General features: G+C 40.4%; 1 long non-coding RNA gene across 1 annotated transcript in view; it reads right to left on the reverse strand.

The window, feature by feature from the left end:
* The window catches only part of LOC144245949 (uncharacterized), a 413,344-nt gene that overhangs the window by 53,657 nt on the left and 333,625 nt on the right, over positions 1 to 26,062 (reverse strand). The window lies entirely within an intron of this gene.

The raw sequence follows: 26,062 nt of genomic DNA on the forward strand, positions 1-26,062 counted from the left end.
ATCACCTCCCCTTTCCTAGACAGCGCCGTTAGTTTTTTTTCCTTGCATTTTTTTCTTCCCTTCCTAAAACACTCTTTTCCAGTCCCTTTTGCCAATATGACAACCGCTCTAGGAAAGGAAGTCGATAGAGGTTATTAAAATGGACACGAGTCAGCTAAAGGTTTTCAGGTAAAGCTGAGAGTGCCCCATTTTCCGTTCTTCTCCGGCTGTGCGGGCGTGTGCCTGCCCGTCTGTGCCGAGGATGTGCGGCGGGGAGGGAGGGAGGGAGGAGGGGAATAGAGGGATGGCTTTGGCCGCCCGCGGAGCCGGCTTTAGCATCCAGGCAGGTCGTGGCTGCCGGGGTTGAACCCTGCGGGGGGACCAACGGAGCCGGGGCCGGAGCCCTGGGAACGGACACCGCGGGCAGCCGTCTTCCTACGGCCGGACTTTCTCCTTCTCTTATTAGGGGGTGGGTCTAGTCCTCATTCAAAAAATAAACTAATACATACACCCCCCCACCCCCACCATTAACCTCCGATTCGTTTGCCAGCCGGAGCCTTGCTTTTCTCGCAAAAGCTGCGGGAAGTGCCCGAGTTTCAATTAAACCCCAGCAATTGCTGCAAAGACACCTTAGCATTCAGGGATTACCTCGTCAGCTATTTTGAGGTGCTCAGTTACATACAATCATTAGAGATGTTGGAATAAAAAGCAGATTGCTTTTAAGTTTAGACCACTGTTGCCCTTTATAGACTCGTATTGACGCTCGGAGGGGGAACAGGGCAACGGACGGGCGTGTATTAGCGACCTGAATTAAATGTTACATCCTCATCCGTGGCGCTAGAAGTGAGAGACATCTCGGCCAAGGCTCAGCGCTCGCCCTCCGCTAGAGCCGATCCTTGCACGTCCTTCTAGAGCTGCCCAGAGGGACCCTGCAGGTGAGGGCAAAAAGCGGGGGACGACTGATGCGGGAGTGCCGGGATGCTCTCGATGTCCCCTCCCCAGATCCCGTCCCTTTTCCCGGGGGGTCTCTCTGTGAGCCGTGCCCGGCTGCGTACCTCTGCCTGCACGGAAAATTCCCCTCCCTTCTTTTTCCACCCCCCTCCCTCCCCTCTCTTTTAAGTGGATTTTTGCTCTCACTTCAATAACACGCCGGCTCTAATTAGCTGCAATATTAAGAAACGCTGCTAAATGACAGTTTTATCGGGTTTGTGCAGATAGGAGGAACGCGGGGACCCGGCGAAATATCCACCCAATGCGTTTGGTGCTGGATCCCCGCCAGCAGCCACCGCTCGCTCTTTTTATATGGAAAAATGGTAACATTTTGGAAAGCAGCTTTAAAACTTTGACTTATATTTTACATGCTAAATAACGGGGAGAATGGCGACAGCGTTACAGAAAGCTTCAACCCTGCAAATATTTGAATGGGGCTTTTTTTGTAAAGTAGAGCAGCTGTCAGTCAGCTGGCTTTGACAGCCTGCCACAATTTTGTCATTTAATAGTGGGTGTTAGGCTAAGTGCAAAACACTCTGGCAAACAGATGTCAAACCTACATCTCATATAAATGGGGGTTGTAAAATTGAGTTTTAACCCACATATAGGGTTTTAAAAAGCGGTGCTAGTATGTAAACTGTATACAAAATAAAGATACTGACAATCTCCCGTGTGGGCTTGTTATTTAAAGCAGGCTTATTTAGAAATCTGACCTCCAAATTATGCTAAATCTTCCTACATTTCAAACAGTGGAATATGAGAACAGTGGTTGAGAAAGTTGAAATTAAGGACATACATGATGGCTTGTTGAAAAGGTCTGATTGCCGTGTGTATGGAGAAACCAAGGCTCTCAATTCATTAAACTTGTCATCACTCCTCCAAATATGAAGGGGAAGGAAGGAAGGAAGGAAGGAAGGAAGGAAGGAAGGAAGGAAGGAAGGAAGGAAGGAAGGAAGGAAGGAAGGAAGGAAGGAAAGAAGGAAGGAAGGAAAGAAGGAAGGAAGGAAGGAAGGAAGGAAGGAAGGAAGGAAGGAAGGAAGGAAGGAAGGAAGGAAGGAAGGAAGGAAGGGAGGAAGGGAGGGAGGGAGGAAGGGAGGGAGGGAGGAAAGGAGGAAGGAAGGGAGGGAGGGAGGAAAGGAGGAAGGGAGGAAGGAAGGGAGGAAGGGAGGGAGGAAGGAAGGGAGGAAGGAAGGGAGGAAGGGAGGGAGGAAGGAAGGGAGGAAGGGAGGGAGGAAGGGCTTTACAGGTTCAGAGGTTTCAGGGACTGTTTTCTACAGCGGGACCCGAGGGATTTGATTTAGGAGAAGGCGGCAGGGGAAGGTAAGACCGCAGATGCAGGGAGCAGGCAGCTGCAGAAGCACAGACTCCGTAGGGTGAACGACGGACCATGCAATGAGGTGGCCAGACCCACTGCAAAGGTTGGAGGGCACCCGCCCAGAACCTAGCAAGATATGAGCGGTAGCAGGAAAATATTAGTTACAATTAATTTATTTGAAAGTTATTGTTGGAAACATGAGCTGCTTTTCTTTTTGAACTCACATTTCCAGGACTTGTAGGTTCACCGAGATGTGGTTTTCCCCTGCACTTTGAGGGACCTTCCTGACAAAATTACTTTTAGCATCTAAAAACTGTCATAAGTATTTACACAAAAAGTGTTCGTTGCCTCAATTGGTTAGGACAAAGAGAAGAGTAAAAATGATAATTCATTGCACGAATGATATTATATGGATTATATCAAATTCCTCAGAATAAGTCTGCACCTACATTATCATTTTGAAAGCTAGACATGTAGCTTCCTAGACAAGTCGATGTGAGGGGATTAAACGAAACATTTAATTGAAAAGAATTGTTCATATTAATAATTAACTACAGTTTAAACATGCTCAGCTGATTTCCTTGTCGAGTACTCACTTGCAATATTTGCACTGTCCTAGCTGATGTTAAATGACTAGAGGAATGCCCACGGGGTGATTATTGATCATATGCAGTTACCGCTGTTTACAGTTAAATCCCATTTGATCCGAACTCCACGCTCGTCTCCAAATCCCCAAAGCTCTGCTGCTTGATTACAGCCTTTTCCCCTTTGCAGGTTTTTGTTTGTTGCTTTGCGGGAGCTTTCGACACTTGGTTTGCAGAACGGCCATGAATGCCTGAGACGGGCTAATCCTGCCCAGGTGCGGGGGAAGCGCGGGCACAAGGGGATGTCCGCAGCCCCGGGCGTGTCCCCGCTCTGCGGGCAGCGGCCCCGGCCGCAGCTGCGGGGCTGCACTTCGCATCCCCGGGCTGTCGGAGAGGGGCTCGAAGCCTTCCTAGCCCCTACCAGGGCTCTTGGGTCAGTACAGTACACACTCTGTTGCTGGGTCTAACCTGAAAGTTGCTGCTTCAGAAACCCCAAATTTAAAAAAATATTATAAAACCCCCCCAGTGGTTTGCCTGGAGTGCCCCACGCTGAGGGCACTGGGGACTCCTCGGGCTCCGAGCACTAGCCCCGAGGTAAGGCTCTTGCACTAACACTTGACAACACTAACTACAGCCTAGCACCAGATCACTTCGCCAAAGAAGAAATGAGGTTTTATTCTGGAATAATTGCCACTGAATTATTTTAAATCAATTGTAGCTGCAACTTCGATGGGCAGTGTGGCTGGCTCTGCAGCTGGTCCCTGGCTCCAGAGAGGAGCCTGAATTGTCTTTATTCAATTTCCACATGCAGAAAAATGTCTGTAGCTATTATCCAGCCTATTTACCTGCAAAGAAAGGCTATGGCAGAATGCGACCCTTATTTTCAAACAAGTAAGTGACCAGCAAATCTGGAAAAAAAATTATTGTCATCCTTGATAGATACTAAAAATCTTCTTTTGCTGCTTAAAAATGGACATTCTGTTACCTCTAATGTGTTTGCTTTTTTAACCAATATACTTATATGAGTACTTTCCATCATAGACACAGCTGTCTCTTTTTCAACATTCTGCCATGTAATAGTTGCAAGCCTCAGAAGTCAAAATATAATTGACACAGCTAAGTATTTTTTCCTAAATGCAGCAGTTTTATCAAGTCTTGAAATTAAGTCCAGTGACAACCTGTCTGTCCTACAATTGCTCTGGAATACAGATCAGCACCCTCTCCAACAGCAGTGTCATGGGAAATCCAGGCACTCAACTTGTATTTACTCCATGGCTTCAAATGTTAATATTAGCATGTTTTCAAGGTGGAAATATCATTGAACAAATTCAAATGATAGAGGTGGGAAATTACTAAAATGACATTAGAAATGTAAATAAAGATAATTCTAATTTTAGTTTTTAAGAATTAAATGAGGTTTGTGTTGTAGACAGGAAAAACAAAGTTCACAAAAATTGTGTCTCCCATGGGTTTGGTTCCTGTGATTGCTGTGGAATGATGCCTGATCCATACTGGAGTGAAATCAGTGGGAAGTTATGACTTCTGTAACATGCAAGCTATAAAAATCAACAGGGGAAATCTAATTGTTTCTGTTGCTTCTGTCATTGAATTTTAGAGGAGTAGACAGTAATTGAATTGTTTTCTCAGTATGATTTTTTTTTTTTTTTTTTTTTTTTTTGAGGGGAAGTGATTAGGTCTTAGATTTGTTTCCCCTTTCAGTAGGGTCTGAAGTTGAGACCACACCATCCAAGTGCAGAATTTATATTCCAAAACCAAAGTGCAAAACAGTTTTTCAAGAGGCTTATGAGTACAAAGTATGGAGTGAAGATTAGGTTATTCCACTGCAATGCAATCCAGTCATTTGATGAAATCATCACAGTTGAAGGTAGTGCTTTAAAATGGAGCATGGCTTAGCATCAGGCTTAGCTTCAAAGAGACTGAGGCAACTTAGAACTCCTCATTGAGGTGTTTAGAGACTGTCATCATTATCATGAACTCACCAGAACATGTTACAGCTTTAAGAAATCACTTTCTTTCTGGGTATCCAAGCACATGTACGAAAAGATAATATTTTTATGGCAATGGCAGAAATGTTTTCACATATTTTGTATATATTTAACATCATCTATTTGTATTTCCTGGGGAAGGTGACAGTATATTTTCCATTTGATGCCCCAGCAGTATATGCAAAATGAGGGTATATATTTTCTTCTGTTTACTTTGTATATGTTCCAGTGCTGGAGAAGCTCCTTCTCATATCTTTGGCATGAGTAGATCACAATGAGGCATAGCTTGCTGAGACAGTGACTGCTATGAAACTATCCAAACCTTTCAGCTCCTCTTCTAGTGAGGATGATTCACTTCTGCTGCTTTACCAGGACTGCCCCTGGCTCACCCAGGGGGTTAGATTGTTCTTCTGTTGCATTAGGTCCAACCATGCCTTAAGTTTGTTGCCTTACGTTCCACCAAAGCGTCCCAATGCTCTGATTGTTGCTACTGCAGAAATCCTGGGCTTATGGCTGGGATAGACATCTCATATCCTTTGTGAGAAAACCTGGAGGAAGGAGAGAGGATGGTTTTCTCTGGAGCCCTTTTCTCAAAGGCAAATATGGATATGAGCCAATCTGAGATGGGAGTCATGTACTCAGGCCGTGCTTCAACTCTCTAAAGCTGTTCACATGCATTGAAACAGGGCAATCAACTGGTTACTAATAACGATTAAGAAACAGCCTAAGGTCCCTGTAAGTCCTTTAGATCTCAGCATTTGTAGGGCTCCAGGATATTTAGACACAAAATTGTCACTGAAATGAAATAAGCTCTTCATCCAAATCCCTGGACTTACATATCATTGATCTGAAGACATGAGATCTCTGGCTTAATCTCCCAAGCCTCCACTGAACCACAGATACACTGGCTATTATAGCACACATGAACATCACAGGGGAATTATGAGAACAAACTTGCTAATATTTTTAAAGACACATAAAGTGTTAACAAATGTACTCAGGGTTATCATTACTATTTATCACCATGACACTCACTGGCTGGGAAAGTGGGAAATGTTTAGAAAAATCTGAGGAATATTGTCTTATTTGAAAATATCTCTGCTACTAATGTGATGACTGTCTAGTGAAGTTGTGGTTGCTGGGAATTCACACACTGATTTTATGGAGAGATAAAAGAGTGGAGTTTATATGGAATAAACCCCTTTTGAATAAAACAATCTGCATAAATGCTTTAAGAAAGCCTATAATTATGATAAAAATGTTGCTCAGAGTTAAAATTATGAAGCAATCAAAATTTATAAACAGTCTCTCATCGACTTTTAATCATACTTTCTCATATACAAACTGTAGAAAACATATAGTAGCAATATATAACAATACATATTTTATTTTTGGTAATTTATGGTGCCATGCCATTCTCTTCAATCATACAAAGCTTGTTTTGTCAAGCTCTACAGTACTATTCTTAAATGTCAAAAAAGGCATAAACTTCTCTAGTTTTATCTACACTTATCCTGCTGGCAGTTAAAGACCTCTGGAGAGGTGTTATGCCCTGTTTGGGCTAGATCCAAAACTTTATTTGGTCATATTCCCAGCAAGAATCTCTGGATTGTGGCCTCCACTCTCACTGCCTGCTCTGAAGACACTCAGTGTAAGACAGGATCCTACTCACACCTCCCCTGAAACTCCCTTGTAGACATTGCTCTTCATTTGTCATTCATTAAGGAGAATGCTCAAATTATATGCATCATGTAGGACTTGGATGGCAAGAGATATTGAAAAGAAGGAATATTTGTAATGGGAGCCTTGCCAACTTGAATGGTAGCCTACCATGTCTATAAGCTCTGAGCTGAACTAGCTGAACACATTTGGGATGCATCTTGATAGCAACATGTCTCCCTTGGCAAGTTGTAAATTTCACTGGTATTATTGTATTACTAAAAATATCATCAAATGGGGTCAGATTGGTCATTATAATGAAATATTTCTTCAAGACATATGTATTTTTAATGCAGTATTGCTAGATTATTTTCTGGAACAGAATAGTATGCAGAGTATTCCATCGGAATTCTTTATGAAAATGAGATCTATTAAATTGAGTGGCACAGCTTTTATTGATAGGTTAACTGTTCAAGTCCCCTTAATTACCAGAGTGAGCAGCCTTTTCTGCTAAAACATTGATTCAACTGCTGCTTTCAGCTAGACATAATAATAAGGAGCAACTGCCCCGAGTCTCACAAGGTTTACACCTTCCAAATGGAGTGTGAAATCATGTCCATAAATACATGCTTTCAATGTTTTCAAGGGGTGGCACCCGTCCAGGACTTCCTATTGATTCCATTTGTCTTCAAGTCCTTGTGAGCTCACTCCCTTTTCACTGACCAACAGACTGGAACAAAAGTTGCCAAGTGGACAAGTGGTGAGAGGAAGGACTGGAGAAGTCTCCTTCCACAGTCTGTGGGGCAAGACTCTAAGGGGCATTCATCTTATTAGTCTGTGGAGCAATATGAATACTTGGTGGCTTTTTCAAAGGAATCACACTGTATTTTATATGAATTCTGCATGCTTGAAGGGGAAATGTTTTTGGCTTGGGAAAGTGAAACCTCAGCTTGATCCTCAGCTACATGATTTAGATGGCAGTTTTTGAAGGACAGAGAAGCTTCACGGGTGCAGCTGATGTGCATTTTCTGATGGCGTTTGACTATCAAGCACTGGCACTCTTCGATGTGCTTGCCATGCTCCTGCCCATGTCCCAAATCCAAGTACACTACATCTTCTTTTTCAGCCAAAAAACTCCCTTTGTCCCTTTGGAAATGTGTGATTTTAGGAGAGACAGGCAGACTTTTTTGTTTTCTTCTTTTTACAGTTTAGTTTTCTGACACTTGGCCCTATTAGGGGTTTACCTACAGAAGGATGGGTAGAAGTTATTTTCTTTGATTAATATGACATTTCATTTTAAAGAGTTCTTTACTATGAGGTCTCTACATTTAGCAGTCTATAATCACTAAGTACAAACATAAACTCTCACTTTGTGTCTATATGTGGGCCTAAAAATGTGGTTCTCTTTCCAGCTGAGACAGATGAATGTCATGAATGCTCTGTGTAGGATGCAGGGCAAAAATACTACAACAAAACCTAAACAAACCTAAAGCATGAAACCAAACATTTTGTACACTTACATTAAAATTATATTGAAAATTGGGAGCATGAACTACAAAACTAGGCTTCTTTCTGTTTTACAAACTGCAACGTCTGCTAAGAAAAACTAAAGCATAATTGCAAATTGGAATTTCCTGACTATTCTTACATCGACATTTGTGTTTTTCTTTTATCATCTCCCACATGTAAATGGAGCAGCTTCCTAACCCTCTTGTTATATATCACATTCAATATAACAGTTTAGCAAATTCTCCAATTGTGTTGGTGTTTGCTTTCAGAGACATGGAAAGCAATTTGATGTGTCCTTTTAATGAGTCATTTTCATGCAAGGAGAAAAACAGTGGTTGGGGAAGTTCTTAAAGCATGCTGCTCATTGATTTTAAGATTCTCTTTTGAATCTGTGTTGCTTAAAACCCAGATTGTTTTGTCAGAAGAGTTATTCAAACCATCTTTTCTTCTAACTCATGAGTTTGAAATACTCCAGCTTCCTTTTACTCCTTTGCAGGGGCTGCAATTTTGTCACTGAATTGACTTTGCCACAAAACAGTAAAGTGAAATCCAAGGTTTAGTTTGGAAAGTTTTTAACACTTGGGTTGTTAATGGTAACTGTCAAAATGTTAGAAGGATGCAACACCATCTGTTCATTTTAGTGCAAGGGAAGTGCAGATCTAAGTCTAGTAGGGCAGAACACCTTCTGTAGCAGGTGTTGGCTCTAAACTATATTGGTAACAATATACATGTATTTTTTTAAGCTGTGCACCTGTGCTGATCATTTTGGTGGTGTTTCTAATGAATGCACAAACTTACTAATCTTGCTTGAATTCTCAGTTGCACAAAGGGTGGCTTGAGAAGAAAACTAGTTGCAATGGATAATTTCTTTAGAGAAACAAAGAATTTGGGACCAAACAAAACAACTGTGAGAAGAACAGATGAGCCAGACTTCCTACACTGGTCACTGAAGCACTACACTGGTCATCATAACCCTACCTATGGTCACATGTGCTCTTGCATTAAGGTTCCTTTGGGGTTTCACTCAACTGACAAGACGGAGAGATGGCACCTTTCAAGCTCTAATAAGGGAGGGCCTGAAATTTTGGCTACAGTGGGCCACATGAGCTGTGTCACACCAAAGAATGTAGGGGTGCTTTCCTACCCCTTTGCTTTGGTGAGACAACTCAGACATGGCCTAGCTCCATGATAGGGGTGGATTGAGGTGCACACCATCCAATCCCCGTGTTCAGCTTTTTTTTCAGATGTACTGGCAAAGAGCTGTGGCACGTATGGCAGTGAGTCCTCTCATCTAAAACACTGAGATTCATGGCTTCTGGGCATCCTAGAACATCCTACAAGGATACAGTTCCAGCCACATGAGGATGTGGGAGAATGTGCAACAAAAAAACACACAGGAAAGTGGTCCCTGTAGCATGTTGCATTCCCACATGTACGTGGCATTTAGCAGGGGCTGCAGGCAGTGTGTATGTGCAAGGGATGAATTTTTGGTGGGATCAGGGCAGCAGGGGTGTGCACTGGGGCACTGGGAAAAGAATTAGAGGACACAGACTGCCAGAACAACTCATCCAGATTACAGCTCCCTTGTTGGGGCAAGCTGGCTGGTCATAGGGAATAGGCTGCAGAATTGAATGAATGTTTTCTTGCTTGCTGGATACATGCAAAGCACATCAGAGCAACTTGTGACTAGAATTCAGTCTTGCAAAAGGAAATTTTGCTGGAATAAGGTACCATTAGAAAGCTAATTCTCTAGGATTCATGGGAGCTCATTTAAAAGCAAAATCATAGCTCATTATTTTTCTTTTAAACTAAAGGAAAATCTTCTAAAAGCAAGAATTGACCATAATTTTGTTGAAAATGTAGGTGAAATTGGTACCTGAAGCTACTGGTGAACATAATTTATAGTGTGCAGACTCTATAAATTGTGTTCAATATATTTTCCAAACTACATAAATAAAATGACAATTATTTATTAAAAATACTACTTCAGTATAAAAGTTTAAAGTTTCTTTTGGACACAATACATTGGCTGTACTTAAAATCTGCATATTGGAATGATACAGGTCATTGTGAAATTGTAAAAGTCTTACCAAAGAGCAAAACCACTGCATACAAACTGAACTACTTAACCCAGCCATGAATTGTCTAAACAAAATAATTTGATACTGGCTATTTTCCACATTTTAATTAGCAACTGCAGACGACTGTTGCATAATCCTATTTAATGTCTGTGCTTGATACCTCCCAAATAGCTCAGTGATTGAATTCATACCTTAGTGTGGCTAAATGTATTAGCTGAAAGAAAACCACTAACACTAAGATTCACTTTCTGACATAAATCTAATGCAAGCATGTCTCCTTCACTGTCTTAACAGAGAAAAAGCTCTTTTAATGTATAGTCTATTGGTTGCAAAGATGACCCAAGGTATTTTGTATAAATGCATTTTGATGTCTTCTGTGAATTTTTCCTCCCCAGCAGAGCTTCTTTGCAACAGAGTTCACAGTGTCCCCATCAGATAACCACCACCCTCAATGACATGCAGCCTAATCATGCAATTGATCTCAGTAAATCAAAGATTCAGGAATTCTCTGAACAGCTGTCTAACCCTTTCTGTGCAATGGGCTGCCTTGGCCAGGTTGCCCCAGGAGGCAGATCTATGGGAGGGGAAGGGAGGGCAGGTGTGGAGTTTGCAGCCCACCTGTCTGAGTGCTGGGCCCCAAGGTGCAGCGAGGGCTGTGCCACTGCTCCTGCTCCCCACTGCTGCTGCCTCCAATTGCTGTTTGCCACAAAGCAAACAGCTCTCCAGTCCTGCCAATGACGGTGGAAAACAAGCTACTCACAGACCTGTGTGCAACACAAATCACATTAATTAAATTCTCATCACTTAAGATTTTTGGAGTCACAAACAGTGACAGTTCTACCCTGCCTACCTGCTGGCATCCTTTTTTTTTCTTGTGCTTTTTTTTTTCCCCCTTCACACAGCCCTGCTGTTTTAATTGAGGTTATGAGAAGCAAGAGACAGCATTGGCATCTCACTGCTGCTTTCTTAGTTTGAGTCCTAATGCTCAACGAGTATTTTGTTTAGTGTTCATATAAAAGGGTAGAGCTTTAAGTGCTTGCTTGCCACATTAGGTTATATATTTTAAGATGCTTAACTGCTTCTTCACATGAGAAAAACAACTTGCCAGTTGTTCAACAGGGGCATGAGCATTGGTAGAGAATTTAAGTGCATTTACTGAGACAAATAAAAGTTTACATAAAAATAACCTTTAAATGTTTCAAAATGTAGAAATGAACATGATAAAAAATTCTAAGTTATTAAACAATACTTTAATGATTTCATTATCTCAGCTCAGTTTGTCACTTAAAAAAAAACAAACCTGAACTTACCATAAAGAAAACAAATTATGTTATGTTTTATCTTATCTCTCCCAGAATGTATTTTATTACAAAAGTCTAGAACATCTGTTGTGCAGCTTTATGTGCATTTTAATAACTATTTAAATATTTTTTTAAAGGGAGAGTACATATTTCTGTTTATTGAAATATTTATTGGATGATAGAATATGCAGATCTAAGTGGCATGTTACATATGATTTTAAAAGAAAATAGCTTGCACTGGGTTTGTCTTAAAACCAAAGGGTTTATTTTTGCGACCAGCATAAATTTACAAAAAGCCACACTGGCATTGCTCAGGAACAACAAGGGACAATATTCTATTGCTTGCCAGTGGTAGAAGAACAGATATATAATTTCATTCTTGATTTTTAGAAGGAAGTCTGTTTTGTGAATATACTATGGCTTAGTAATAAAAGAAAGCATCAACATAAATTTGTATCAAAATAGACATTGTTTGCTGAGCCAAGATTGCAAACAAACTCACCAAAGCTTTTATGCTGTTAATCTGTCAATTAAGGAAAGCCTACATCTTTCTGAAGGTCAGCAATGAAAGCTGCTACATAGGTGCTCTGTTAACTGAACTTCCAACAAGACCAAGAGCTATTCATGTCCTCAAGACTACCTCTACATTAAATACCACCCCTGGCTGTACCTGTAAAATGCTGCTGCAAGTGTTACCTGGATAGTGTCATTTTTCTAGGAGGCAAAGAAAAACACAATTTAAGCCCAAATAAATCACTGTGGACAGGAACTCAGATGGACATCTCAGAAGAAAAGATATTTCCAAAATCCTAAAATGGCTTTTATGGTCCTGATTTATCAGTCTTTTTTCCCTCAGAACCGCTGCTGGATGCAGAAGAGAGTTCAATGGGAGAAAACGATGGAGTGGATGGAGTATACTAGAATACATCTAGAATTAAGTCAATATTCTCTTGAGGAGAAAGTGAAAGCCAGTGCTAGAGATAGTATAATATACTCTTGGTCCACAAGAAGATTTTAAGATGGTTTTTGTTTGTTTTGTTTTAATCCACTTCTCTTTTGGTGATTTATTTCAGGCGAAGTCCATTAAGAAAACTATAAATTCATTCCATCTATGTCCAACAAATACAAAAAAAAAAAAAAATACAAAAGCATGCAAGGACACTAGGTTAATTACAGGGAACACTTGTAATTGTTCAAAATTTTCATGGTATTTATTTGAAGACACCAAAATAAGTGGGAAGGATCTTTGCATTTTATCTGTCTAAAGCCTCTTGATAACAAAATGTTTGTGATTCATTTGAGCAGCCAGAAGTGGCTGATATCCAGTAATGAGAAAGGAATCTTATTCAAAAGAGGGTAATTCTTAACCTCCATTTCTATTGTTTCATTTCTCTCTACACTTAAAAAGATAGTTTATGTGTTAAGCTCTGATCCTCAAAGTGAAACCAGGTATTTCCTAAAGACTTGGGAGTACATGGAGAATCCTTAGGAATTGAGAGACCATCAAACTCCATGCCTTTGTTTTCCCCATTGGCTTGGCTTGAAAATAAAAGCTAAAAAGTTATCTTATGAAAATCAATTGCATATCTTAGACAACACAGAAAGTAAAAACACAGTTTAAGTAATAAATGGAATAACTTCAATTGTGTTTGGTTTGTTTGTATCAGTAAATCTCACTTATACAAATGTGTTTTAAAGTTAACTATCTACTATAATTCCAATCTAAATATATTAAAGGGACTTCTTTATTATTCTTAGCCTCCTGTGAAGTCATTTGAGTGTCCAAGTGATTGAACTCTAGTATAAAACTGTTGACATTAGAATAAGGTGTAATAAAGAGAGCCAGTTAATTGCTAGACAGTCAATGAAGAGAAAGGATTGTGCTCAATTTAACAGTACCATGGCAAGCAATGCTAGGAAGTGGAATAGCTGCCAAAGAATGGACATATGGGTGACCTGCATTGAAGAAAATGAAAAATGACATGCCATTTTCTTATTTTCAGGTAATTGAAGTTGCAGATGGTTCTATGATTGACAATTCATACAGAAAAAATGAGTGAGATGTACTTTACCAGAAGCCTGTGTTCTCCAAGTCTGTACCTGAGCTGGTCATCTGAACACCCTCTAAAGTCAGCAGAAACAAAAGGTTTCTTTCTAAAGAAACATAGCTTAAAACATAGTTCTCTAGAACATGCATTTTTCTTCACTGGAAATGAAGTCACCTGGAGGTAACAAGTTCAGATGTGAACATTTAAAACTAGAGGACAGAAATCCTACCAAAGGCCTGTCTGATGCTGGAAAACCATTAGCAGTGTAGGTGGGACAAGGGAAGACCAGGGAGTAACAGACTTGGACACCTACCAACTGCTGCCACATTAGATCTTCAGCAGGGAACTTCAAGACTGTCCATTGACACTACATAAACTTAGCAATTGTTTCAGCCCTTGGTTTTATAGAATACATACAGACTACATACTGTGATTCTGAAGTTATGAAGAAGACCTTTGTTTCATGATTCTGTTTCTAGATCAAACTTCCTGTATGCAGTACTAAATTGACAGTCTGCATCAAAGTAGTCTTTAAAGGAGAAATCCTCAGGAAGCAATATAAGATCTTACACTGGTTAGTGATGCATGGAGCAGTTGGAGTAGGACCACAAATCTTTAATTCTAAGAAGCTTTAGTCTTGCTTTTATCATTGACTCAAAAATATATGCTGAGATGAAGCCATTGTTTGTAGATAGGGCTGGTCATAAGCTTCCTTGAGGATAAATATACTTCACAGACTCCCAAACACCTTCAGTTGTTTTCAAGTTAGGCTTTGGAGGTGTTTATTTAGAAGTTTATATGTCCTGCTGATTTTATTGCACTTCTTTTGATCTGGGGAATGTGCTGTAATACTGTGCTTTGTAATCTGCAGTATTACCAAAATATTTTTCCACTGTGATTTTCAGCTCTCTGGGTATTTGAAATGTTAATGCTTTGCACTCACAATTCACTCTTGAGCACCAGCCTGCTTTCCCAGGCCATGGCCATGGGCAAACAGGTAGGTGAGAGTGCAAGTGTTCAGATAAATATTCATGTATTTATACTGTGATCATGAAATTGAAAAGGCTCTTTCACAAGCACAAAATAGAAGGTTAGGCCTCTCTTCAGTTGAACAACATATTCTCCTCCCTTCAGCATCTTGTTCCCCATCAAACCACCAACATGCACAAAGACTCGTTCTCCACTGTGCAGTAAAACCCAACACTTACCTATTTTCTATCAATTTTCCAGTGCTATCTTGGGGCAAGAATACTTCTTATTCTTTATTTTCTCTAGTGAACAAATGCCTACAAATGTCACAATTTCATATGCCGGCACTTACATCAATTTATGTAGGAAAAGTTCCCCCTTTTGCTTCCACTTAAGCACACATAATCTGGCATATGTCTCATCTGTGGTATGGCATCTTAATTATATGTCCTTGTTGAAGATACCAAAGAATTGAAGCCCAGCTTTTGATTATTTGCTTCATCTAGCTTGTTTACTGTCTAACTCAGTTAATTTATTGCCTTTATCATATACTAATGTTGTGACATGATCAAATGCCACAGAATGGTTAAAATGCTGTTACAAATTTAACTGGATTGGGAGAAGACTGTTGGTACGGGTATTGAAATTCTTCCAATCAAGTCTAAGAAATCTGAACTGATTTGACACTTTCTTTGGGCCAAAGAAGCTTTAAAAAGTCTTCTGTGTAAAACCTACTGGTTTATGTCTCTTCTTGAAATACTGAATTTACTTTTTAATTTACTGAATCTTCACACTCATCTATTCCCACATGGTCTAAAAGTCTTGGCTTAGTAAATAGTCCCTGAAAGGTTTTTGCATGATGCTTGTAAAACCAGGGCTCTCAGTTTGATCCTGAAGATCCCCTTTTCTCCATGGTGAGAGAGTGCCATAGGCATACACAAGAAACAAGCCCACTTCAAAGGACAGAGAAAAGAGAGCAAGTTTGCTTCTATTTTAAATTGGACTTTCCAAGAAAGTGTCCTGCTAAAGATGAGTTTTTAAAATAGGGATTTTAGTAGAAATACCAGTACTGCTGTGACTATGCAAGCTGTGGATCTCAGTTAATATCCATATTTATAGACAGAGCAGGTATTTGTGCTCTTAGATATATATTGATGATAATGACAGACAGGAATTCAGGGATCTAGGAGTTAAGCTTATCATACAGTGATGCTGCAGGCCTTCAGGTAGTTTTCTCCAACAGTTCTCTGCAAAGGACCATATAATGGGATGATAAGGACAGATGCCAAAATCTTCACTTAAAGAGTGAATGTGGTAGAAAGAGAATAGAACTATATTGTAAGGCATTTGGGCTTCTCTTTAGGAGAGAACACCTGTACAGCAAGGTCAGATTTTTGCCTAAAAAATGAAACCAGATTTCTGGCTTGGAAGACTAAGTACTATGTATGCTTACTTAATCAGGGAGTGGGAAGAAACAGGTTCTGAGAAGCGCTGAGTTTCTATTAAGACATCTGACAGTCAAAGTTAGCAGCATATTTTAGAATGGGTAACACCCAAGTACAAAAGCTGTAACAATTAAAGACAGACTGAGGAATACAAAAGAAACCCTTCAGAGTTCATACAACAATGAAAGAGAATGTGATGTCGATAATAGGGGGAAGGTTGTAAAAAAATAGTATCAAATAAAATGCTAAATAAACACTAGTATGTGGATAAAGATAACATTAATGTAGATGTCCATGCATTGGGAGGCCTAAAATCAAAAACCAATATGCCAGGCATTGGAGAACCTATAATCTGTATTGCATGATGGCATCATGAAACAATGGGGCATCTTTTGTGAGACACATAGCCATGTGGAGTGATCAGACTGACAGAAGTGGTGTGGGAGTGACCTTGCACCTGGAAAAAACCCACAGATTTCATTAACACAACTTTCTGAATAGGAGAGATCACATGTCAGTTCTTGCCTCAGTACAGACTTCTGGCATCAGAACCACTGTGTGGAAGCCAGCTAGAGAAAGATTTTGGATTAAATCCTGATGCCAATGAGCACATGATTTGCTTTAGGATTTGACTGCCTTTGCAGTGAACCTGAGGCTCCAAGTATAACCCTGCCTGCTCCCTGACTTCTGAACCTGCAAGAACAGCCCTCGTTGCAGCAGGAGCTGGCTCCTGTTATTTCACAGCATCCTCCCTGCCTGAGCACGTCTGGCCAGGCACAGCCCTGCTGGTGTCCCCAGGATGTGAGTGGAGCAGCTGTAGGGATGGAACTCTGGCAGGAGGTCCAGTGCCAGGACAGTTTAGACAGAGTGGGAAGAGATATTGAATTTTATGGAATTGGGAAAGTAAAGCTTATTCACGGAGACGCCAGAGGTTATGACATGTAAGTACCATAAAGAAAGCAGCAGAAAGCAAAACATAGTGTTTAACAGCAGTGACAGCAATCATAATAGAGATGAAAGCACAGACTGAATTAGCACATAAGCTACTAAATTATTGATAACTTCAGTATACCTTTTTGGAATAGCTATTCTCAGAGAGAGAAAGTCTCTTTCTGATTTGATCCTAGCAGTTAAAATGTAAACTTTTCAACACTCTGCACAGAAGGTGATATGTTAGTTACTGTACAGGAAACAGCACACAAGACCTGCTAAATGAAATAAACAATTTCCAAATTTCCATAGCACACTGGCACACACACACACACACACACACAAAAAAAAAACCAAAACCAAAAAAACACAACCAAAACAAACAAACAAACAAAAAACCAAACCAAAACAAAAAAACCCAACAACCAAATCAGAAGGGAAGCTGCCAGAATCTGTAGGCTAAATCATCCCTACCAGTATGAAAGAGATCTCAAATGAGAGGAAAGCTGTAGGAGAAGTTGCCTATTTAGAATTTTGTTCAGCTGGTGTCTTTGCTGTTTCTCTGACGTTTCTGGCAAGCCTGGTAGATTTAACTTGGAGTTATTAATGTAAATAGTTGTTCAAAAATCACATTTAAATTACAGGAGGGAAAATATTAGGCCTAGTTTTTTTATCCTCATGGTCTTGAAGGTTTTTAAAGGTAACACGGAAGGAGATGGTTTAAGGTCAATCAAAGAGAGCATCTGTGTTTTCTTCATCCATAACAAGAGCTATGTTATAGATCAAATAAGTACATTCTTGCTTCTTCCCTAGTACTTCCTCTCCAGTCAGTGCTACTCATTTTTACCTAAAGTCAACTAACACAGTGAAATGAGCGGGGAAACATCCTTACCATGTCTTTTGAACTGATCGGCAAAAAAAAGATATTTCAAGGATTGGAATGATTTTGGGGAAAATACACAGTCAGTCTAAATGTAACAAAGATATATATCACCCTAGGAAAATTTGTTGAAGGCACAACTCCTGAATACTAAAGGCTCTAGAGATGAAAAAGCCTCAAATTTTGTTTTCAGACTGAAGTAGAAGTGGTGGTACATGGCAGACTACCTTCAGGGAGATAGTAGCTGGGTTGTGACTTGCTCCTCCAGAAGCTTCCCTGGGCCAATTAAGGTGTGCATAATTTACACTGGATCATTATGGTTATGAAGGATGGTGATGAATATGTGAAGACCATCAGAGAACTCACGTTATGTGACCTTTATCCGATCTTCACTAACAAGTTAACATTCCCTTAGAATGAAAAAGGTGAAAAACATTGCACAGAGAGATATAAAGGCTGGTGAGTCATTTTGGTGACATTATTACTGAAGCCTTTTCCAAACAAAAGTGGCAAGTGTTTGCACTTTCTCTGCTAGTTTTCTGAAACTGGCTAACCCAAAGTTAATACAGTCGTCATCACCAGCCATGATTTCAGATCCTGCAACTGTTATAGTTGTTATTTACAAAAATATCCCTACAGAGCCATATTTTCTTCTCAGCTCCACTGCTGGAAAGACAGGCCACTTAGACCACTGGTGAGGACTGAAGACATCTGATTTAGAAAAATCTTTTGTTTGGGACAGGGTCTAATTGTGTATATTCTGGATTACAGTTACAAAACATTGTTCCTCCACTCAAAGCTTCTAGGAGGTATATCTCAGAAAAAAATGAAAATAATCTATAGTGGCCTAATTTTGATTTTGCTGTCATTACTATTAAAATAACAACATGAGGCCCCAGACATAAATAACACCTTTTGGAAACATATAAGAAGATGCACTAATTGCCACCAAAGACCTTATGGTCCCAGTATTACCTATAGGGTCCAAGTCTGCAATGCAGAGACCCCTTTGAAATATGTGCACTTGAAGAAACCTTTAGCTAAATGGTACTCTTCCAGTTTAAACTCACAGCAATGAGTTTCTTCCTCTCTTGTGTGAACAACCTTTCTTACAGAAGCACATTAATAAGAACAGGTGTGTTCCTGATAGATCATGAAATACTGAGAATAAGTAAGATGGAACCTCAAATGGGATTTCTGGGATTCTTTACTACAGATCCCTCCACAAACTACACCAGCAGTACAGCAGTGTTGCATATCTTGTCACTACCTTTTTAGGGCTTCTCTTTTTTTAGGAGAGCCACTGTTCGGAATAAGAAAAATGTTATGAGGTGAAAACAATCCCAACATAATGAATGCATTTTATATTTTAAAACTGCACATTGCTTTGATAGAGAATATGCATTTAATTATGGTAAAGAAGATTGAAGACGGTAATCTGCTGGCTGGCATAGCATTTCAGGACTGAGTATTGAGTGTATCTTTCCAATGGGGTCTGTTCTTTGTGTGCTGGTTTTTGTTGTACACAAATTCTCTGGGGCAAAGGGAAGGTTTAAAATCTCCCACACTTCACCCTGAAAGGTTGGTGCTAGATAGAAATCTTGGCACTTAGGCTGAATTTAGACAAATCAATTGTATCTTTCTCCAAAGGTGTACACTATTCTGAGGCATACACCATTCTGAGGTGAACACAAAGGAAACCAGCAGCAATAAACTGAAAAACAACAGAGAAAAAAAATCATATTCCTTGATTTGGGAATACTAAATCCAACCAAGAGGTTTATTTGGGGAACATTATCATTCTAGGCTCACTTTGTAATCAACAGATAAGAACGGGTACTTCCAGGATGTGATTTGAATGAAGAATGGTCTCACTTTTCCTTCATCAATTTCCTTTCTTTCTCAACTACCTTTGTAGAAGGCCTTGAACAACTCTGTTCCTAACTAGGCAACCCTGCTTCTAGTCTCAGGTACTTACCACTGTATGTTAAAAGTCAGGAAATATGTTCACATGTTTTTGGTGCTTAGTACAAATTCAGGCGGAATTAAACACTACAGTCTCTACAGTCTGTCAACCATGTCTACTTGACTGTATGAGTGCCTGTATTACAAATTAACAGTAAAGAATACTTAAACAGCAGTGACAGCTGGGACCAAGCCTCAGGACTCTCTCATGCCTGCCCTCACCAATGGGCTGAAAAATCAAGCTCCCTCTTACCTATTCTTTCTGTGCTCCATAGCTTCACACAGTGAGCAGAATGAAGAACTTCTCTAGCCTGATGGGTAGGATAAACTCTGAGGAAAAGGGAATTGCGGTTCAAACCCCTTCAGTCCAAGAAAGGCTTAAAATCCATGTTTCCCACTTCTTGTAAGAGTGTTCAAACAATGAAGTTATTCTGAAGTGGTTGCTGCCTCTTCCTCCTCCATCATTAGCTGCTTGCTCTCAAGAGACGACTCAGTGCTCTGCATTTCAAGTGGAAGAAGGTGATTGGGGTTCAACACTTGTTCAGATCAAAACTGAGAGGTTTCCCAGGTGATTGGTAGGTGGGAGTTTCAGTGACCTGCTCAGACAGTGGAGAAAGAAAGGTTCCTAGCTGCTTTGAATTATTTCAGAAGTGGCCACCTTTCCCCACCCATTATATTTGGAATGGAGATGTCTGTCTCAGAGGCTCTGAATCATCCTGCTGGGCCAGGGGCTGCCTGGAAGCATGACAGCATCCAAGCTGAGCAGTTTCTGTTGACAGTTCAAATACTGCCTTCACTTCATGACACAGTTCTTAGCCATTTCCTTTGAGCAGGTACAAAAGAAGTGGTGCTTCACTGACATATCTCTCTCACCTTCCATGATCTATCTCAGTAGGCTGGAATACAGGAAAGGCTGCTTTAAGCAAAGGACCTCTGAAGACCCCTGATTCAAGGTAATTTGTTTTAATTTCTCAATATTTCCCTTCCATAATCAGTATATTTACAATCATACTACTGAGCTCACTGGGGAACTAAGAAATGTATTCAGCACATACATACAGGTGTATGTGCTGAATGCCAGCCTATACATGACATTCTCCAGGCCATGCATTAGCATAGCAATGAGCATAACAGGTAAAGTGTGTTCATTCCACTATAAATGGCTAGTTGCATAAAGTATAACATTTACATTTGCTTGTAGTTGTCTGAATTCAGAAGCATATTTGATGCACTACACTCATGCCAGTAGATCCTCTATTTCCTCTCCCCCCCACACTTAATTGCACACTTTTTTTGCCAGCTACTCTTCCCTTTTCAGTCCTCAGCATGCAAATTATGCCCACTTTCACTTATTTTCTGACTAATTTAGAACTAAAATTTATGCCGCTGTTCACGTCACTGCTGAAATTGGCTCAGAGCTTTCCAAGGGAGTTGCACTTGTTGACAGCAGGTATGAATATATTTCTCAGCTTTGAATGCCTTCAAGTGAAAAAAAAAATTGCAGAGCACTGTCAAAGCTGTGGCTGATACACTGCATAAATGTATAAAGTAAATAACCATACTTACTATGATGAATTCTAGTCTTAGTCCCTAATAACCACCTTTTGCAGGTAATGGTTGCTGAACTTTTATGTGGAAAATATAAGCCTGGCACCCTAGCATTTATGTACTAAAAAGCAAAAGCTGGTTATCAATATGCTTCCTTACATCATGAAATTCACCACATGGCTAGGTGGTTAAAATATTACCAATTACTGCAATATGATGATGGGCTCCTCCAGTGGGAACAAGAAGGAAATCCCCCAGGACAGCATGAGTCCATTCTAGATATTTTTTAGGTAGAAGCTGCTGAGCCTCCTTTCACAGGATATTGATTTGGATCTTTGCATTATATAGTGACTGGCCTGACTGACCTCTGCCTGAACTGCACCTGAACAGTTTTTAAAGCATCTGCTTACCAGAACAAAAGTAAACTGCAGAAGCATATTAAATAAAAAGCACTGACCTCTCTAGACTGTTTTTTTTACTTTGTTTGCTATTTAAACATCAGTTCGTAGCCTGAAAGACTGCTTATGTAGGCTAATAAATTAACTGAATGAAATGTTAATGTTTTGGTCATAATATATAACCTTTTAGAGAAATTTTACTGTTTAAAAAATGTAGAGACTCTCTACTTCTATAGCAAATTATGTAAGACATTATTGCTGCTATGGAAGAAGCTGGCAAAGACCAAAATCCTTTACCACTGCAACTTTTTGGAATGAACCGTTCAGTATTTTGAGAGGTAAATACGGCTTATAATAAATCATAAAAACACCAGTCAGTGTTTTTGGCTGTAAATAAATTAGTAAAAATACCAGCACCAGTGCACAGGGCACTTTTAGACAACCACGAAGAATACAGGTGAAATAAGGAGATGTAGCTACTGTCATTATTCTTCAAAAGAAAGTATTTATAGTAGCCCGGAAAGCATGTGATTCTTTCTGTTACTTCACATTCGACTTTAATAAACATTTAGCTTGGTTTCAGCCATGTACTCCCTACATTTGAATTTAGAAAAATAAAATAAAAAAGGAAAATATTCACTGCAAATAGAAAAAGCGACAAATTTTAGAGATAATCTGTATTTCCCATTAACTCTACTTTAGAGAACTGAGCTTTTCAGTGAAATACCACATACAACTCCCTGTGAGAACAGAATCAAAAAAAGTCCAGCAATGAACAGGTTTCACTCAGTCACTGTTTTCCAGTGGGATTTACAGCCACCTTGCTGAATGAGCATCTAGAAGGCTCTGGACCCAATCTACCAGGCAGCAGTAGTCACACTCATGGCTAATAGATATGGGTAAGCATATACACATGCACTAAAACCACAGTTCCATTAATTATTCTCTGTTAGGTAGGAAAGAAAGGCAGAAAAAAAATTATTCCATTGAAATAGCTGAAGGCATGGGGGCTGGTGACTGGACTAGTATTCAAATGTCTGGAGTATTCTCTTTCCCTGGGCCTTGTGCTGACCTCATTTGGTTCCTGACTGGTCTTCTCATAATTAGGTTTTCCACAGAGTAGTCATACAGCACAGTGAATATACTGAATGCTGAGGTCAGAACCAGGCTTAGAAAAGACCAAGGATCTTTGCACTTGCCACTGGGCAGGACAACTTTCCAGAGCCACAAATTATTGCCCCGGCTCCCAGAAAATAATGCAGTTTTCCAGCTGAAGGCTTAAAAGGCTCTAAGGCCACTGAATAAACTGTTGTGGGTTGACTCTGGCAGGTTGCCAGATGCCCACCAAAGCTGCTCTATCACTACCCTCCTGTGGAGCTAGGGAGAGAGAGAAAGCTGGGAGTTAGGAGAGAGAGAGAGAAAATATAATGAAAGCCTCGTGAGTAGAGATAAGAGCAGGGAAAGATCATTCACCAGTTACTGTCATGGACAAAACAGATTAGGGAAAAAAATATTACCAATCAAATCAGAATATAATAATGAGAAATAAAAACAAATCTTAAAGCTAACTCCTCCCCTCCTCTCCCTTCTTCCCAGGCTCAGCTTCACACCCAGTTCCTCTACACCTCCTCCCAGTGATGCAGGGGGATGGAGAATGGGGGCTGCGGTCAGTTCATCACATGGTCTCTCTGCTGCTCCTTACTCCTCAAGAGAACTCCTCACATGCTTCCCTACTTAAGCATGGGGTCCCTCCAAGGGGAGTCAAGTCCTCCATTAACTTTTCCAACATGGAGTCCTTCAACAGGCTTCAGTTCTTCACAAACTGCTCCAGTGTGGTTCCTTCCAAATGATGCAGTTCTTCAAGAACAGCTTGTTCCATGAGGTCATAGGTCCTGACATCCAGTGTGGGCTTCTCTCTCCATGAATCCACATGTCTTGTCAGGAGCCTGCTTTAGGGTAGGCTTCCCACAGAGTCACAACCTCCTTTGGTCATCCAGCTGCTCTGGTGTGTGGTTGTCCAGGAGCTGCAGGTGGGTATCTCTCCACTCTGGAACTCCATGGGCTCCTGGGTGACAGCCTACCTCACCATGGTCTTCACCACAGGCTGCAGGGGAATCTCTTCAGCACCGGGACTTCTTCCTCCTCCTCCTCCTCCTTCTTAAATGATCTTGGGGTCAGCAGGACAGGTTGTCTCATATTCTCACTCAGCTGCATTTGCAGAACTTTTGCCCCTCCTTAAATACTTTTATCACAGAGGTGCTATAGCTGTCACTGCTTGGCTTTGACTTGGAGTCTTCCGACATTTGCTCTATCAGGCATGGGGGAAGCTTTTAGGAGCTTGTCATAGAAGTCACCCCTGTATTCCCCCAGTACTAAAACCCTGCCATGCAGACCCAATACTAATCCTTAGGAAAAATAGTCTCTCCCATCCCTCAGGCAAACAACCCAGGCATTTGGCAACCAAAGCAGCTGTTTTCTACTTTTCCTAAAAAAAGTTAGAGTCAGAAAGAAGGTTAGGGTGGAGGAAGAGCTGAAGAAATGAAGTTGGAGCTAGTACTCAAGGTCACTTGGTCTTGGAGGTACCGTGAGACACAGAGGTACAGGTGGTAAATTGGGAAGAATATTTATGTCTGACAGTGATGCCAATCCTAACCAAAGTGAATGAGCTCTGGAGAGATGAGAAGTTTGTGGGTTATGCCCTCTAGCATACATTTTTAGCAGAAGATGGAAGGCATAATCCAGGAAGGGGGTATCAAAAATTGCAAGTGTTTTTGAGAACAAACACTTATGCAAATTGTTCAGTGATGTCATATCTTCTGTCCCTGAAACCTAGCATAAGAGAGACCTCATTAAACCTGAACTAACACATAAGCAGCCCATCCAGGTACACACAGGTCCATCACCTGAACTGTGGGTATCAAGCCAAACACTAAGTAAATAACATTTGACACGGAGACTCAACTCCCAAAGGACATTTGCCAAGGCTGGCAAACTTCCTTGCTCACTCTTTGCAGAAGGTGAGGACCCAATGCACAACAAAGTAATGGACTGATAGTATGTGTATAACTTAAGCTGACATAAAATAATGAAAAAGGGTAGCAGTAGAAGCGGGTATGGGTCAACAAAATTTAGCTGCAAAATTCTGGCAATTTCTTTGTCCAAGTCTCTGACCTCCATGACACTAATGCATATAGCTGATGAAAAAAAACCAGACGTGCCTTCACATTCAGTTCATCATTATTAGGCTTTCATTAGTGTAAGCATGAGTAAGAACTTGCTGTGGAGTTTTATTAAAATCTTCAAAAGTATCTGAAAAAAAATCTTCACTACAGCACCATAGATACTGATAGCTCACCTGCAAAAGTATGATACTTTGTCACATGCACACAAAATAAGAAAATGAGCACTGATCCATTAAACAGATTGTTCCTGACAGGGCATGACATTAGGGCAGAATCTTTTAAAGAGCAAATTCATGTAGTCATGTCTAATTAATTAGTCTGAAACAAGAGACTGACAAAACTTACGGTTGCAGCTAAGCAAGATCCTCAGTGAAATACAGTATCAGAATTTATCGTTACTCGTTGGTCAGATAAAGCCAACAGCACCACCAAAGAGAGAGCAAATCAGGGATAATAGCTAAGTAATTAGTAGTTACTACTAGTTACACTGTGTCACACATATTCAGTGACTACACAAACATGACACCCATTTACAACCCATTTACAAACTAGCAGAAAAAGGAAGCATCACAACAGGTACAGAGGCAGTTAAATCCTGGATGGGCTTATTTATAACTGTGGACACTTCTTTTGTAAATTTAAGAATATCCGCTTTTGTAAATTTAAGAATCCATCCTCTAGGCCAGATTCAGCACACCTACTTCAAGAAGGTTTCTTAAATATCAAAATGATAGATTCTAGACAGGTGGTTCAGGCCACACAAACCTGTCAGCTGGGAGAGGTCAAGCATCTTCAAGTGTTCTTTGCCTATGGGGTGAACTTGCAGCTCACTGAGAGAAACCACAAAGCAGTGGAATGCACCTCAATCAACGTCCTGAGCAGGAGCACTGAGACCTGTTTTGGAGCTGCATATATACAGACGGAGTAAATTCTACAGACAAACTTAGATCTGCTGTTTTCCTACTTGTACAGCATGCCTTCAGAAATGCCAAGGTACTAGGAAAAGATGTAGAAGGAATTCAGGTCATCTTGATCCAGATCCCTAATGTGCAGCATTGAGTCAGGCACTTAAGCCTCTATTTTGATGGAATCCAGGGACAGAAACAAAGAAGAGCCATAAACCAGTAAGGCTGGCAAAGGGTTACTTTCATCTTGCTAGTGGAAGTGAGATGAAAACTGCACATGTAATAGGAAGACATTCCAAAAGGCATCGGAGCAATGCATTGGCAAAGCTCCTGCTGGAGGTGTCTGAGGGAGCAAAAGATGGCAACAA

Source organism: Lonchura striata, chromosome 1 (genome assembly GCF_050655825.1).
Source record: "Lonchura striata isolate lonStrDom1 chromosome 1, ASM5065582v1, whole genome shotgun sequence".
In the NCBI taxonomy this organism is placed as follows: domain Eukaryota; kingdom Metazoa; phylum Chordata; class Aves; order Passeriformes; family Estrildidae; genus Lonchura; species Lonchura striata.